Source organism: Panthera tigris, chromosome A1, assembly GCF_018350195.1.
Source record: "Panthera tigris isolate Pti1 chromosome A1, P.tigris_Pti1_mat1.1, whole genome shotgun sequence".
Lineage (NCBI taxonomy): Eukaryota > Metazoa > Chordata > Mammalia > Carnivora > Felidae > Panthera > Panthera tigris.
This window is the reverse complement of record NC_056660.1, coordinates 99,319,312-99,333,027: the sequence shown is the minus strand read 5'-3', so window position 1 is coordinate 99,333,027 and position 13,716 is coordinate 99,319,312.

The window sequence follows — 13,716 nt, the reverse complement described above, 5'->3', positions numbered from 1 at the left end:
GTGTATTACTGTATCCTGGATTAATGTCATCATTTACGAATGAATTACTTCATCAGCATATTATCCTGAGGAGGATGCCTAATGTCTAATACAAGACAAATGAAGACTAGAACATTCAGATCAGCTTAGGAAAACGAATGACATATGCAAGCTGAAGAATGAGATGCCCAGTTAACCATATCCAAGAGACAAATTATCCAGTGCTCAGGCCAAGTATGTGCTCAGTGCATCATGATATGATCATGTTAGTTATCATAGATCAATATTCTTTCTTTTATTGTTTTTCCTTCTGAGTTCCATTTTTTATATACACGTTTGAAGGTTTATTTACTTTGAGGGAGCACTCTTGAGTGAGTGGCGGAGGGGCAGATGAAGAGAGAGAGAGAGGGAGAATCTCAAGATGTCTGTATGCTCACTGCAGAGCCTAACATGGGGCTCAATCCCACACCCCTGGGATTGTGACCTGAGCCAGAACCCAGAGTCAGATGCTCAACTCAGTCCCCCAGGCACCCCAAAGTCTTTTAAATCCAGAAAGTCTTTTATCTTACTCGTATTCTATTATTTTTATGTAATTATATATTTTTGAGTTATAGTTGACAGAGTATTATGAGTTTCAAGTATAGAACATGGTGATCCTATATCTATGTACATCAAGAAATGCTCAGCATGACACAAGGTTCCCATCTGTCACCACAGAAAGTTATTATAATCTTACTGACTGTATTCCCAATGCTGCACTTTTCATCCCTTTATCTTATTTTATAACTAGGTGTTTGTATTCTTAATGCCATTAACCTATTTCACCCATCTCCTAAACCCCACCCTTCTGGCAACAACCATTTCCCTATATTTATGTGTCTGTTTCTGTTTGTTTTTCTTTTTTAGATTCCACATATAAATGAAATTACATGGTGTTTGTCTTTCTCTGTCTGACTTATTTCACTTAGCAGTATACTCTTTAGGTCCATCCATCTTGTCACAATATTTTATTTTTCCTTTGTTGCCCTTGCCTGAGGAGACAGATACAAAAATTTATATATATAGTGCTAAGATTGATGTCCAAGATTTTACTGCCTATGTTATCTTCTAGGACTTTTGTGGATTCAGGTTTCACATTTAGGTTTGTAATCCATTTTGAGTTCTTTTCTATATATGGTATATGAAAGTGGTCGACAGAGCACCTGGGTGGCTCGGTCTGTTAAGCATCAGAGTTGGACTCAGGTCATGATCTCCCAATCTGTGAGTTCAAACCCTGAGTCAGGCTGTATGCTAACAGCTTAGAGCCTGGGGCCTGCTTCATATTCTGTGTCTCCCTTTATCTCTGCCCCTCCCTTGCTTGTGCTTTGTCTCTTTCTCTCTCTCTTAAAAATAAACATTAAAAAAAAAAGTGGTCCAGTTTCATTCTTCTGCACGTAGCTGTTCTTTTCCCAATACCATTTATGGAAGAAACCTTTTCCCACTATATATTCTTGCCTACTTTGTCAAAGATTGACCACATAAACATGAATTTATTTCTGGGCTCTGTATTCTTTTCCACTGATCTATTTGTCTGTTTTTGTGTCAGTAATATACTGCTCTTATTAATACAGGCTTGTAGTATGGTTTTAAATTTGGGATTGTGATACCTCCAGCTTTGTTCTTTCTCAAGATCACTTTGACTTTAGAGATCCTTGGTAATTGCCTACAAATTTTAGGATTATTTTTTACACTTCTGTGAAAAACAGAACAAATATTGGTGTTTTGGTAGGGATCACATTAAATCTATAGATTTTTTGGGGCAGTGTGACCATTTAACAATAATGATTCTTGTAGTCCATCAGTATGGTATATATTTCTATTTATTTCTGTTATCATAAGTTTTTTTCATCAATGTCTATAGTTGTCAGAGTATGGTCTTTTCACTTCCTTGTTAAATTTCTTCCTACGTATTTTATTCTTTTTGGTATTCTTTTTAAAAAAATTTTTTTAATGATTTTTGAGAAAGACAGAGACAAAGACAAAGCATGAGTGGGGGAGGGGCAAGAGAGAGAGGGAGACACAGAATCCAAAGCAGGATCCGGGCTCTAAGCTGTCAGCACAGAGCCCACTGCAGGACTCAAACTCATGAACCATGAGATCCTAACCTGAGCCATCAGACACTTAAATGATTGAGCCACCCAGGCACCTCTTTTTGGTATTATTCTTAATGGGATTTTCTTAATTTCTCCTTGTGCTAGTTCATTACTGGTATAGAAATGCAGTAGACTTTCATACATCAAATTTGTATCCTGAAACTTTACTGAACTTACTTATTCTAGTGGGTTTTTCTTCTTTGGTGGAATCTTAAGGGTTTTCTGTATATAGTATCATGTCATCTGCAAAAAATTACAGTTTTATTTTTTCCTTACAAGTCTGGATGTCTTTTAATTCTTTCCCTTGTTTGATTGCTGTGGCTAGCACTTCCATCACTATGTTGAATAAAAGTGGATGAACATTCTTGTCTTATTCTTTATCACAGAGTCCAAGTTTTGGCTTTTTGCCATTTAGTATGATGTTAGCTGTGGGTTTGACCTATATGGTCTTTCTTATGTTGAGATATGTTACCTCTATACCCACTTTGCTGAGAGTTTTTATCATGAATACATGTTGAATTTTGTCAGATGCTATTCTTTATTGAGAAGATCCTATGATATTTATCTTTTGTTAGCGTTGTGTATCATGTTCATTTGTGAATATTGAAACACACTTAAATCTCTGGAATAAGTCCCACTTCATACTGGTGAATTATCCTTGTTATATGTTTTTGAATTTGGTTTGCTAATATTTTGTTGATTTTTTATTTATGTTAATCAGGGATATCAACCCGTTCTTTTATTTTCCTTTCTCTTCTCGCGCGCGCGCGCGCGCGTGTGTGTGTGTGTGTGTGTGTGTGTGTGTGTGTTGGGATGGTTTGGTATCAGGATGATGCTGGCCTCAAATAATGAATTTGTAAGCATTTCTTCTTCTATAATTGTTTGGAATATTTGAGCAAAACAGGTATTAACTTTTCTGTAAATGTTCAGTAGAATTTACCTGAGAAACCATAACATCCTGGAATTTTGTTTGCTGGAAGATTTTTTTTTTAACTGATGTAATTTACTGCCTGCGATCAGTCTATCTGGATTTTCTTTGCCTTCCTGGTTCAGTCTTGGAATATTGGTGTTTCTAGGTTTTTATCTCTTCTAGGTTGTCCAGTTGTTAGCATAAAATTTTTCATAGTAATCTCTTACAATTCTTTGATTTCTGTGGTGTTGGTTGTTAAATTCTCTGTAATTTCTGATTTTAGTTAAGCTTTCTTTTTGGTTGGTGAGTCTTGCTAAAGGTTGTATCTTTTCAATAATTATTTTTAGTATTTATTCATTTATCAGAGGCACAGACAGAATGCGAGCAGCAGAGGGGTCAGAGAGAGAGGGAGACACAGAATCTGAAGCAGGCTCCAGGCTCTGAGCTGTGACCATAGAGCCTGATGTGGGGCTTGAACTCATAACAGTTAGATCATGACCTGAGCCAAAGTCAGATGCTCAACCAATTGAACGACCCAGGTGCCCCAAGGTTGTATCTTTTCAAAGAACCATTCTTTAATGGATTATTTTCTCTCTCTCTTTTTTTTTCTTTCATTTTAATGACTTTCCTTAGTGTTATACTTGAGTTTCTTTCTCTAGATTGTTTAAATTTCTGGGCTATTAATTAGGGTAGCCACAAAGCTCCGATCTCTTGTAGTGGCCTCTGGCACTGCCTATTGCCTGGGAACACATGGAAATATATTACTAACCTGAAAGAATTGCATAGTCATCCACAGCATTTCCTGTCAGCCCACTCCCATGTTGATTATTCCCTTTACACTGTTCCAGAAAACTAGTTCTTTGGAGGTGCAAAATGCTCTCTCATAGGACATCATGCAAAGCATAGGGAATATGGTGTACTGGAACCGGTCCATCATCCCTCAACTGGTCCTATGTAGTTTTGTTAGGCCTATAGTGGTAATGGTAGCCCATTTATCCTGTTGAAGTTGATTCATAGCTAAGCTGAATTGTGGGTTTTTTTCCTAAGTGTGAAGACAAGATGAACCACTCAGGTGCAAGCCCATGCATTTTGAAAACTTTTCTCTACGAATATTTCTGCCTGAATAATTTTCTGAGGTTACTCCAAGATAGAGGATCAAGGGAAACCTATTTTTTTTCACTTACAGAGAAGCACTTTTTCTTAAGAGGTGAGAGGGCCTGTGCTATAGTGATTATCGCTCATCTACAAGTAGAGGATTGCATTGGTGTTGATAAAACACCATTTTATTTTTTATTAAAAATTTTTTAAATGTTTGTTTATTTTTGCTAGAGAGAAAGAGAGAGACAGCGTTAGCAGGGGAGGGTCAGAAAGAGAGGGAGACACAGAATCTGAAGCAGGCTCCAGGCTCTGAGCTGCCAGCACAAAGTCTGATGAGGGGCTCAAAAACACGAACCATGAGACCATCACCTGAACTGAAGTTGGACGCTTAACTGACTGAGCCACCCAGGTGCTCCAAAAAACATCACTAGAATTACAAGTAGTACTCTTCAAGAACATACTGAAAAATGACATCACATAATTTTTTCTTTGGTAAAAAATATTTTTAAGTGTAATACTCCAGTTTTCAATTATGATGTCTCTAGAATTCTGAAGCTCAATGCAAACAATTTCATGGTAGCTCCTCCAGATTTTCTGCTTACTGTCAGAGGTTTTAACATGTCAATGGCTATGTGAAGAAGAAGGTTGGAAGGTGACAATATTAATAATCTTGGAAAGAGTGGGTACACTGAGAACACAGTACGATTCCAGATTTCTAGGAGAGATGTAAGAAAATAGCGGCTCAGCAGATCTGGTACTGATAACGTCATAGAAATAAGCAAGTAATGTTTCCCACATCTCTTTTCCTGGTGCAAACAACAACTCTTCCCATATGGACTATGATAGGTATGGCATACTGATAATAGAACTCAATAGAGCTGGATTTTGCCAAAGTAAAGATAATGGGTGGTATTTTACGCATTCATTGACTTTGAGATTTATCCTCTAATTTTGTGATGTGCTTGTTAAAAGTACACTTGGTCAAATTCACTTTGATGTGGTGAGATAATGAAATAAAGCCCATAATTACTTTAATGGCTATATGCAGAATTTCTATTTGTTCTGTGGGTATTGATTGTATTTTCCTAGGAATTTTGTCATATCATCTCTATTTTTAGGACCACTGCCATAAATACTACAGTATCTTAGGATCTTTCAATGCCTGTAGGATCTTTAGTCCTCTCCCCTTTTTAAACTGCTCTTGGTGATTATTTATGCTCTTTCTTTTGTTCAGTCTAAACTGGTGTTTATCACTTATATTAGTTTTCACAAAGATGCAATTTCAGGCCTTGCTGACTCTCTTCTATATTTTCAGCCTTTTTTTCTTTTTCTAATATGTTTATTTTTCTTTATATCTACAACTTTAGCTTCCTCTACACATTTTCTTTATGTGGTACAATTGAGTTTAAAATATTTTATACTATTTATTTTATACTTTATATTGAGATATTTTCTTTGACCTGTGGTTTATTAGTAACCATATTTTTTTATTTTCAAGCAGAGGGAAATTCATGGGAAGTTTCCCTGGATTATCTGTCTTGCCATGTAGAAGTATAAATTTTTAAAACTCACGTTGCAAAATTAAATTGTCATAAAGTCCTTAATTTGTATATTTTAATCATTCTTGTTGTACATAAATATCTTAGAAAGTACTCTCCTTCACAAGACACAACTGCCAAAGTGTATATTTAGTTTGATTTCATAAAAGAAGAAAAAAGGTGTTCCATGTTTATTTCAGACAACTCAACCTTATACCTTGGATGAAAATAACCACACAGAATATATAAGATAGTATGTTAAACAACACATTTCTTACATTAAAATTATTTATATTTTATATGATGAAAAGATTGTTTACTCTGCATTCATATTATTTTTTACTTTTACATAAGTGAAAAGAAAAATACTGGGTCCTTTCCAGGATCTCTTGGCAGTTATTTTCCTGTTCATTTATTCACTTCAATATGATATGAACTTCTCCTATTTTTTTTTAAGTTTTTTTTTTTTATTTTTTTTCAGTATATGAAATTTATTGTCAAATTGGTTTCCATACAACACCCAGTGCTCATCCCAGAAGGTGCCCTCCTGAATACCCATCACCAACCTCCCCTCCCTCCCACCCCCCATCAACCCTCAGTTTGTTCTCAGTTTTTAAGAGTCTCTTATGCTTTGGCTCTCTCCCACTCTAACCTCTTTTTTTTTTTCTTCCCCTCCCCTCCCCCATGGACTTCTGTTAAGTTTCTCAGGATCCACATAAGAGTGAAAACATATGGTATCTGTCTTTCTCTGTATGACTTATTTCACTTAGCATCACACTCTCCAGTTCCATCCACGTTGCTACAAAGGGCCATATTTCGTTCTTTCTCATTGCCACGTACTACTCCATTGTGTATATAAACCACAATTTCTTTATCCATTCATCAGTGGATGGACATTTAGGCTCTTTCCATAATTTGGCTATTGTTGAGAGTGCTGCTATAAACATCGGGGTACAAGTGCCCCTATGCATCAGTACTCCTGTATTCCTTGGGTAAATTCCTAGAAGTGCTATTGCTGGGTCATAGGGTAGGTCTATTTTTAATTTTCTGAGGAACCTCCACACTGTTTTCCAGAGCGGCTGCACCAGTTTGCATTCCCACCAAAAGTGCAAGAGGGTTCCCGTTTCTCCACATCCTCTCCAGCATCTATAGTCTTCTGATTTGTTCATTTTGGCCACTCTGACTGGCGTGAGATGATATCTGAGTGTGGTTTTGATTTGTATTTCCCTGATAAGGAGCAACGTTGAGCATCTTTTCATATGCCTGTTGGCCATCCGGATGTCTTCTTTAGAGAAGTGTCTATTCATGTTTTCTGCCCATTTCTTCACTGGGTTATTTGTTTTTCGGGTGTGGAGTTTGGTGGGCTTTTTATAGATTTTGGATACTAGCCCTTTGTCCGATATGTCATTTGCAAATATCTTTTCCCATTCTGTTGGTTGCCTTTTAGTTTTGTTGGGTGTTTCCTTTGCTGTGCAGAAGCTTTTTATCTTCATAAGGTCCCAATAGTTCATTTTTGCTTTTAATTCCCTTGCCTTTGGGGATGTGCCGAGTAAGAGATTGCTACGGCTGAGGTCAGAGAGGTCTTTTCCTGCTTTCTCCTCTAGGGTTTGGATGGTTTCCTGTCTCACTTTCAGGTCCTTGATCCATTTTGAGTTTATTTTTGTGAATGGTGTGAGCAAGTGGTCTAGTTTTAACCTTCTGCATGTTGCTGTCCAGTTCTCCCATCACCATTTGTTAAAGAGACTGTCTTTTTTCCATTGGATGTTCTTTCCTGCTTTGTCAAAGATGAGTTGGCCATACGTTTGTGGGTCTAGTTCTGGGGTTTCTATTCTATTCCATTGGTCTATGTGTCTGTTTTTGTGCCAATACCATGCTGTCTTGATGATGACAGCTTTGTAGTAGAGGCTAAAGTCTGGGATTGTGATGCCTCCTGCTTTGGTCTACTTCTTCAAAATTACTTTGGCTATTCGGGGCCTTTTGTGGTTCCATGTGAATTTTAGGATTGCTTATTCTAGTTTCAAGAAGAATGCTGGTGCAATTTTGATTGGGATTGCATTGAATGTATAGATAGCTTTGGGTAGTATTGACATTTTGACAGTATTTATTCTTCCAATCCATGAGCAGGGAATGTCTTTCCATTTCCTTATATCTTCTTCAATTACCTTCATAAGCTTTCTATAGTTTTCAGCATACAGATCTTTTACATCTTTGGTTAGATTTATTCCTAGGTATTTTATGCTTCTTGGTGCAATTGTGAATGGGATCAGTTTCTTTATTTGTCTTTCTGTTGCTTCATTGTTAGTGTATAAGAATGCAACTGATTTCTGTACATTGATTTTGTATCCTGCAACTTTGCTAAATTCATGTATCAGTTCTAGCAGACTTTTGGTGAAGTCTATCGGATTTTCCATGTATAGTATCATGTCATCTACAAAAAGTGAAAGCTTGACTTCATCTTTGCCAATTTTGATGCCTTTGATTTCCTTTTGTTGTCTGATTGCTGATGCCTGAACTTCCAACACTCTGTTAAACAACAGTGGTGAGAGTGGACATCCCTGTCGTGTTCCTGATCTCAGGGGAAAAGCTCTCAGTTTTTCCCCATTGAGGATGATGTTAGCTGTGGGCTTTTCATAAATGGCTTTTATGATCTTTAAGTATGTTCCTTCTATCCCGACTTTCTCGAGGGCTTTTATTAAGAAAGGGTGCTGAATTTTGTCAAAGGCCTTTTCTGCATCGATTGACAGGATCATATGGTTCTTATCTTTTCTTTTATTAATGTGATGTATCACGTTGATTGATTTGCGAATGTTGAACCAGCCCTGCATCCCAGGAATGAATCCCACTTGATCATGGTGAATAATTCTTTTTATATGCTGTTGAATTCGATTTGCTAGTATCTTATTGAGAATTTTTGCATCCATATTCATCAGGGATATTGGCCTGTAGTTCTCTTTTTTTACTGGGTCTCTGTCTGGTTTGGGAATCAAAGTAATACTGGCTTCATAGAATGAGTCTGGAAGTTTTCCTTCCCTTTCTATTTCTTGGAATAGCTTGAGAAGGATAGGTATTATCTCTGCTTTAAAAGTCTGGTAAAACTCCCCTGGGAAGCCATCTGGTCCTGGACTCTTATTTGTTGGGAGATTTTTGATAACCGATTCAATTTCTTCGCTGGTTATGGGTCTGTTCAACCTTTCTATTTCCTCCTGATTGAGTTTTGGAAGAGTGTGGGTGTTTAGGAATTTGTCCATTTCTTCCAGGTTGTCCAATTTGTTGGCATATAATTTTTCATAGTATTCTCTGATAATTGTATCTCTGAGGGATTGGTTGTAACAATTCCATTTTCATTCATGATTTTATCTATTTGGGTCATCTCCCTTTTCTTTTTGAGAAGCCTGGCTAGAGGTTTGTCAATTTTGTTTACTTTTTCAAACAACCAACTGTTGGTTTCGTTGATCTGCTCTACAGTTTTTTTAGATTCTATATTGTTTATTTCTGCTCTGATCTTTATTATTTCCTTTCTTCTGCTGGGTTTAGGCTGCCTTTGCTGTTCTGCTTCTATTTCCTTTAGGTGTGCTGTTAGATTTTGTATTTGGGATTTTTCTTGTTTCTTGAGATAAGCCTGGATTGCAATGTATTTTCCTCTCAGGACTGCCTTTGCTGCGTCCCAAAGCATTTGGATTGTTGTATTTTCATTTTCGTTTGTTTCCATATATTTTTAAATTTCTTCTCTAATTGCCTGGTTGACCCACTCATTCTTTAGTCGGGTGTTCTTTAACCTCCATGCTTTCGGAAGTTTTCCAGACTTTTTCCTGTGGTTGATTTCAGGCTTCATAGCATTGTGGTCTGAAAGTATGCATGGTATAATTTCAATTCTTGTATACTTATGAAGGGCTGTTTTGTGACCCAGTATATGATCTATCTTGGAGAATGTTCCATGTGCACTCGAGAAGAAAGTATATTCTGTTGTTTTGGGATGCAGAGTTCTAAATATATCTGTCAAGTCCATCTGATCCAATGTATCATTCAGAGCCCTTGTTTCTTTATTGGCTGTGTGTCTAGATATCTATCCATTTCTGTAAGTGGATTGTTAAGGTCCCCTGCAATTACCACATTCTTATCAATAAGGTTGCTTATGTTTATGAGTAATTGTTTTATATATTTGGGGGCATGGACATTTATAATTGTTAGCTCTTCCTGATGGATAGACCCTGTGATTATTCTATAATGCCCTTCTTCATCTCTTGTTACAGCCTTTAATTTAAAGTCTAGTTTGTCTGATATAAGTATGGCTACTCCAGCTTTCTTTTGACTTCCAGTGGCATCATAAATAGTTCTCCATCCCCTCACTCTCAATCTGAAGGTGTCCTCAGGTCTAAAATGAGTTTTTTGTAGACAGCAAATAGTTGGGTCTTGTTTTTTTATCCATTCTGATACCCTATGTCTTTTGGTTGGAGCATTTGGTCCATTTACATTCAGTGTTATTATAGAAAGATATGGGTTTAGAGTCATTGTGATGTCCGTAGGTTTCATGCTTGTGGCAATGTCTCTGGTACTTTGTCTCACAGGATCCCCCTTAGGATCTCTTGTAGGGCTGGTTTAGTGGTGACGAATTCCTTCAGTTTTTGTTTGTGTGGGAAGACCTTTATCTCTCCTTCTATTCTAAATGACAGGCTTGCTGGATAAAGGATTCTCGGCTGCATATTTTTTTCTGTTCATCACATGGAAGATCTCCTGCCATTCCTTTCTGGCCTCCAAGTTTCAGTAGAGAGATAGGTCACGAGTCTTATAGCTCTCCCTTTATATGTTAGAGCACGTTGATCCCTAGCTGCTTTCAGAATTTTCTCTTTATCCTTGTTTTTGCCAGTTTCACTATGATATGTCATGCAGAAGATTGATTCAAGTTACATCTGAAGGGAGTTCTCTGTGCCTCTTGGATTTCAATGCCTTTTTCCTTCCCCATTTCAGGGAAGTTCTCAGCTATTATTTCTTGAAGTACCCCTTCAGCACCTTTCCCTCTCTCTTCCTCCTCTGGAATACCAATTATACGTAGATTATTTCTCTTTGGTGCATCACTTAGTTCTCTAATTTTCCCCCTCATACTCCTGGATTTTTTTTATCTCTCTTTTTCTCAGCTTCTTCTTTTTCCATAATTTTATCTTCTAGTTCACCTATTCTCTCCTCTGCCTCTTCCATCCGAGCCATAGTTGTCTCCATTTTATTTTGCAGTTCATTGATAGCATTTTTCAGCTCCTCTTGGCTGTTCCTTAGTCCCTTGATCTCTGTAGCAAGAGATTCTCTGCTGTCCTTTATACTGTTTTCAAGCCAGCAATTAATTTTATGACTATTATTCTAAATTCACTTTCTGTTATATTGTTTAAATCATTTTTGATCAGTTCATTAGCGGTTGTTATTTCCTGGACGTTTTTCTGAGGGGAATTCTTCTGTTTCATCATTTTGGATAGTCCCTGGAGTGGTGCGGGACTGCGGGGCACTTCCCCTGTGCTGTCTTGAATAACTTGAATTGGTGGGCAGGGCTTCAGTCAGACCTGATGTCTGACCCCAGCCCACCGCTGGGGCCACAGTCAGACTGGTGTGTGCCTTCTCTTCCCCTCTCCTAGGGTCGGGATTCACTGCGGGGTGCCGTGGCCCGTCTGGTCTACTTGCACACTGACAGGCTTGTGGTGCTGCGGATCTGGTGTATTAGCTGGGGTGGGTAGGCAAGGTGCACGGGGGCAGGAGGGGCAGGCTTAGCTGGCTTCTCCTTAGGTGATCCACTTTAGGAGGGGCCCTGTGGCAGCGGGAGGGAGTCAGACCCGCTGCCGTAGGAGTGGCTCCGCAGAAGCACAGCGTTGGGTGTTTGCACGGAGCAAGGAATTTCCCTGGCAGGAACTGGTTCCCTTTGGGATTTGGCTGGGGGATGGGCAAGGGAGATGGCGCTGGCGAGTGCCTTTGTTCCCCGCCTAACTGAGCTCTGTCGTCCCGGGGTTCAGCAACTCTCCCTCCCTTTGTCCTCCAGCCTTCCCGCTTTCTGAGCAGAGCTGTTAACTTACGACCTCCCAGATGCTAAGTCCCGCTTGCTGTCAGAACACACTCCGTTCGGCCCCTCCACTTTTGCAAGCCAGACTCGGGGGCTCTGCTTGGCCAGCAGACCACCCCTCTGGCCCGGCTCCCTCCCGCCAGTCCATGGAGCACGCACCACCTCACCGCCCTTCCTACCCTCTTCAGTGGGCCTCTGGTCTGCGCTTGGCTCCAGAGACTCCGTTCTGCTAATCCTCTGGCGGTTTTCTGTGTTCTTTAGGCAGGTGTAGGTGGAATCTAAGTGATCAGCAGGACGCACGGTGAGCCCAGCGTCCTCCTATGCTGCCATCTTCCTACCTGTCCCTAAGTTGTTGTTTTGTTGTTTTTTTTTTTTTAACATTTATTCAGTTTTTGAAAGAGCATGAGTGGGGGAGGGTCAGAGAGAGAGGGAGACCTAGAATCCAATTCAAGCTCCAGGCTCTAAACTGACAGCAGAGTGAAATCATGACCTGAGCCTAAGTGGGACGCTTAACCGACTGAGACACCCAGGCATCCCATGAACATCTCTTTAATTTTAACGCTATTTTTCAAAGAGTAGATTAACATGTATTCCCAAAGACAGGACATCTACTTATATGCATATGTAGGACTAAATGATACTATTACATGATCAGTGATCTCAGCTTTCTTCTTTTCTGTTTATTTTACCAAACTATAAACCAAATCTAAGCACAGCAAAACAAAAAAGTTGCAAAACAACAAAAGAATCTATGATTTCTATTATTTCGTTTATTTGTATTTTATGATGTGCTAAAATGCTCTCCCTACTAGGAAAAATAAATGTCAATGACAATAAGCGTATTAAACTAACAGACCATGCATTTACAGCAGCAATAGTGTCTTATAGTCAAGTTCATTACTGAAAATATTAGATGAGAAATAGCAGTAAAATACCAACACAGAATGGTTAATACCATTCTAACTAGTTTTATTTTAGACACTCTTGAATTTTATATTAAAGTGAGAATTAGGTTAATAATAAAATAATGAAAGTGTAGAGTAACAGATTCATGTCATAATTTGGGGATAATAAATATCTCAATGTTTTGTATATTAATGGTAGGGCAAAATAAATTTACACATTTATTACCAATTTATTTTGACATCATAGTATAGGAAGAGATAATAAATTAATACAAGTTGGATTTATATGCAATATCATCTAAACATTTGCTTTATTATTCCTCTCAAACCATTATATATAAATGCATAGTATGCATGTGAAAATACATTTCTGGATACTATTTTTTTTTTTACTGATTTATAGTAAGCTCAAGCTGATAATGTAGATATTAAATTTGGGCCATAATTCTATTACTTTCTTGACTTTGTCTTAAATTTCTAATAAGTCCCATTGATAAGCTTTCTCTTATATATTTCTTGCTTTTATGATACTTCCTGTTTGGTCTAGAGTCTTTAATATATATTTACATTTAGGAACCTCCAGTACATTTTTATTTTACTTGTACCACAGTGCTGGGATTTAAAATTTTTGGTTTTCTAGACTTTGCATTCCATTTGCTTCCATTTTGAATGTGATTTCAACTAGGAGTTGTGAGGAGCAATCAATTATTCATTAATGTGTTCTTGAATAAATGAATTTATTCAATTGAATATTTATTAAACACTTGCTGTTTGGCAATTACATAGTGTAATCAGGTTGGAGAAGTTTTTCTTAGTTTGCCTTCTGAACCTGGAATGATAATGTTATGAAAGCCAAATTCTTGAATTCAGCAATAAAGTTTTTTACTGGTATATAGGGGAAAAATATTTTTGAGAAGAGAATCAATGGTATTTTTTAGCACATCTTACCAATTCTAACAACCCTCTGTTTCAAAAAATTCTTTTCAGTGTCAAAGAACTGGAAATATACCAGATCTCTGGCGTCCTCATATAGCAAAATGTTGGTTCTGTCAAATTAGGAGACCATTGCACAATACTGGAGATAACAGACACCCAGAAGCCCACCAAATTGCATTTT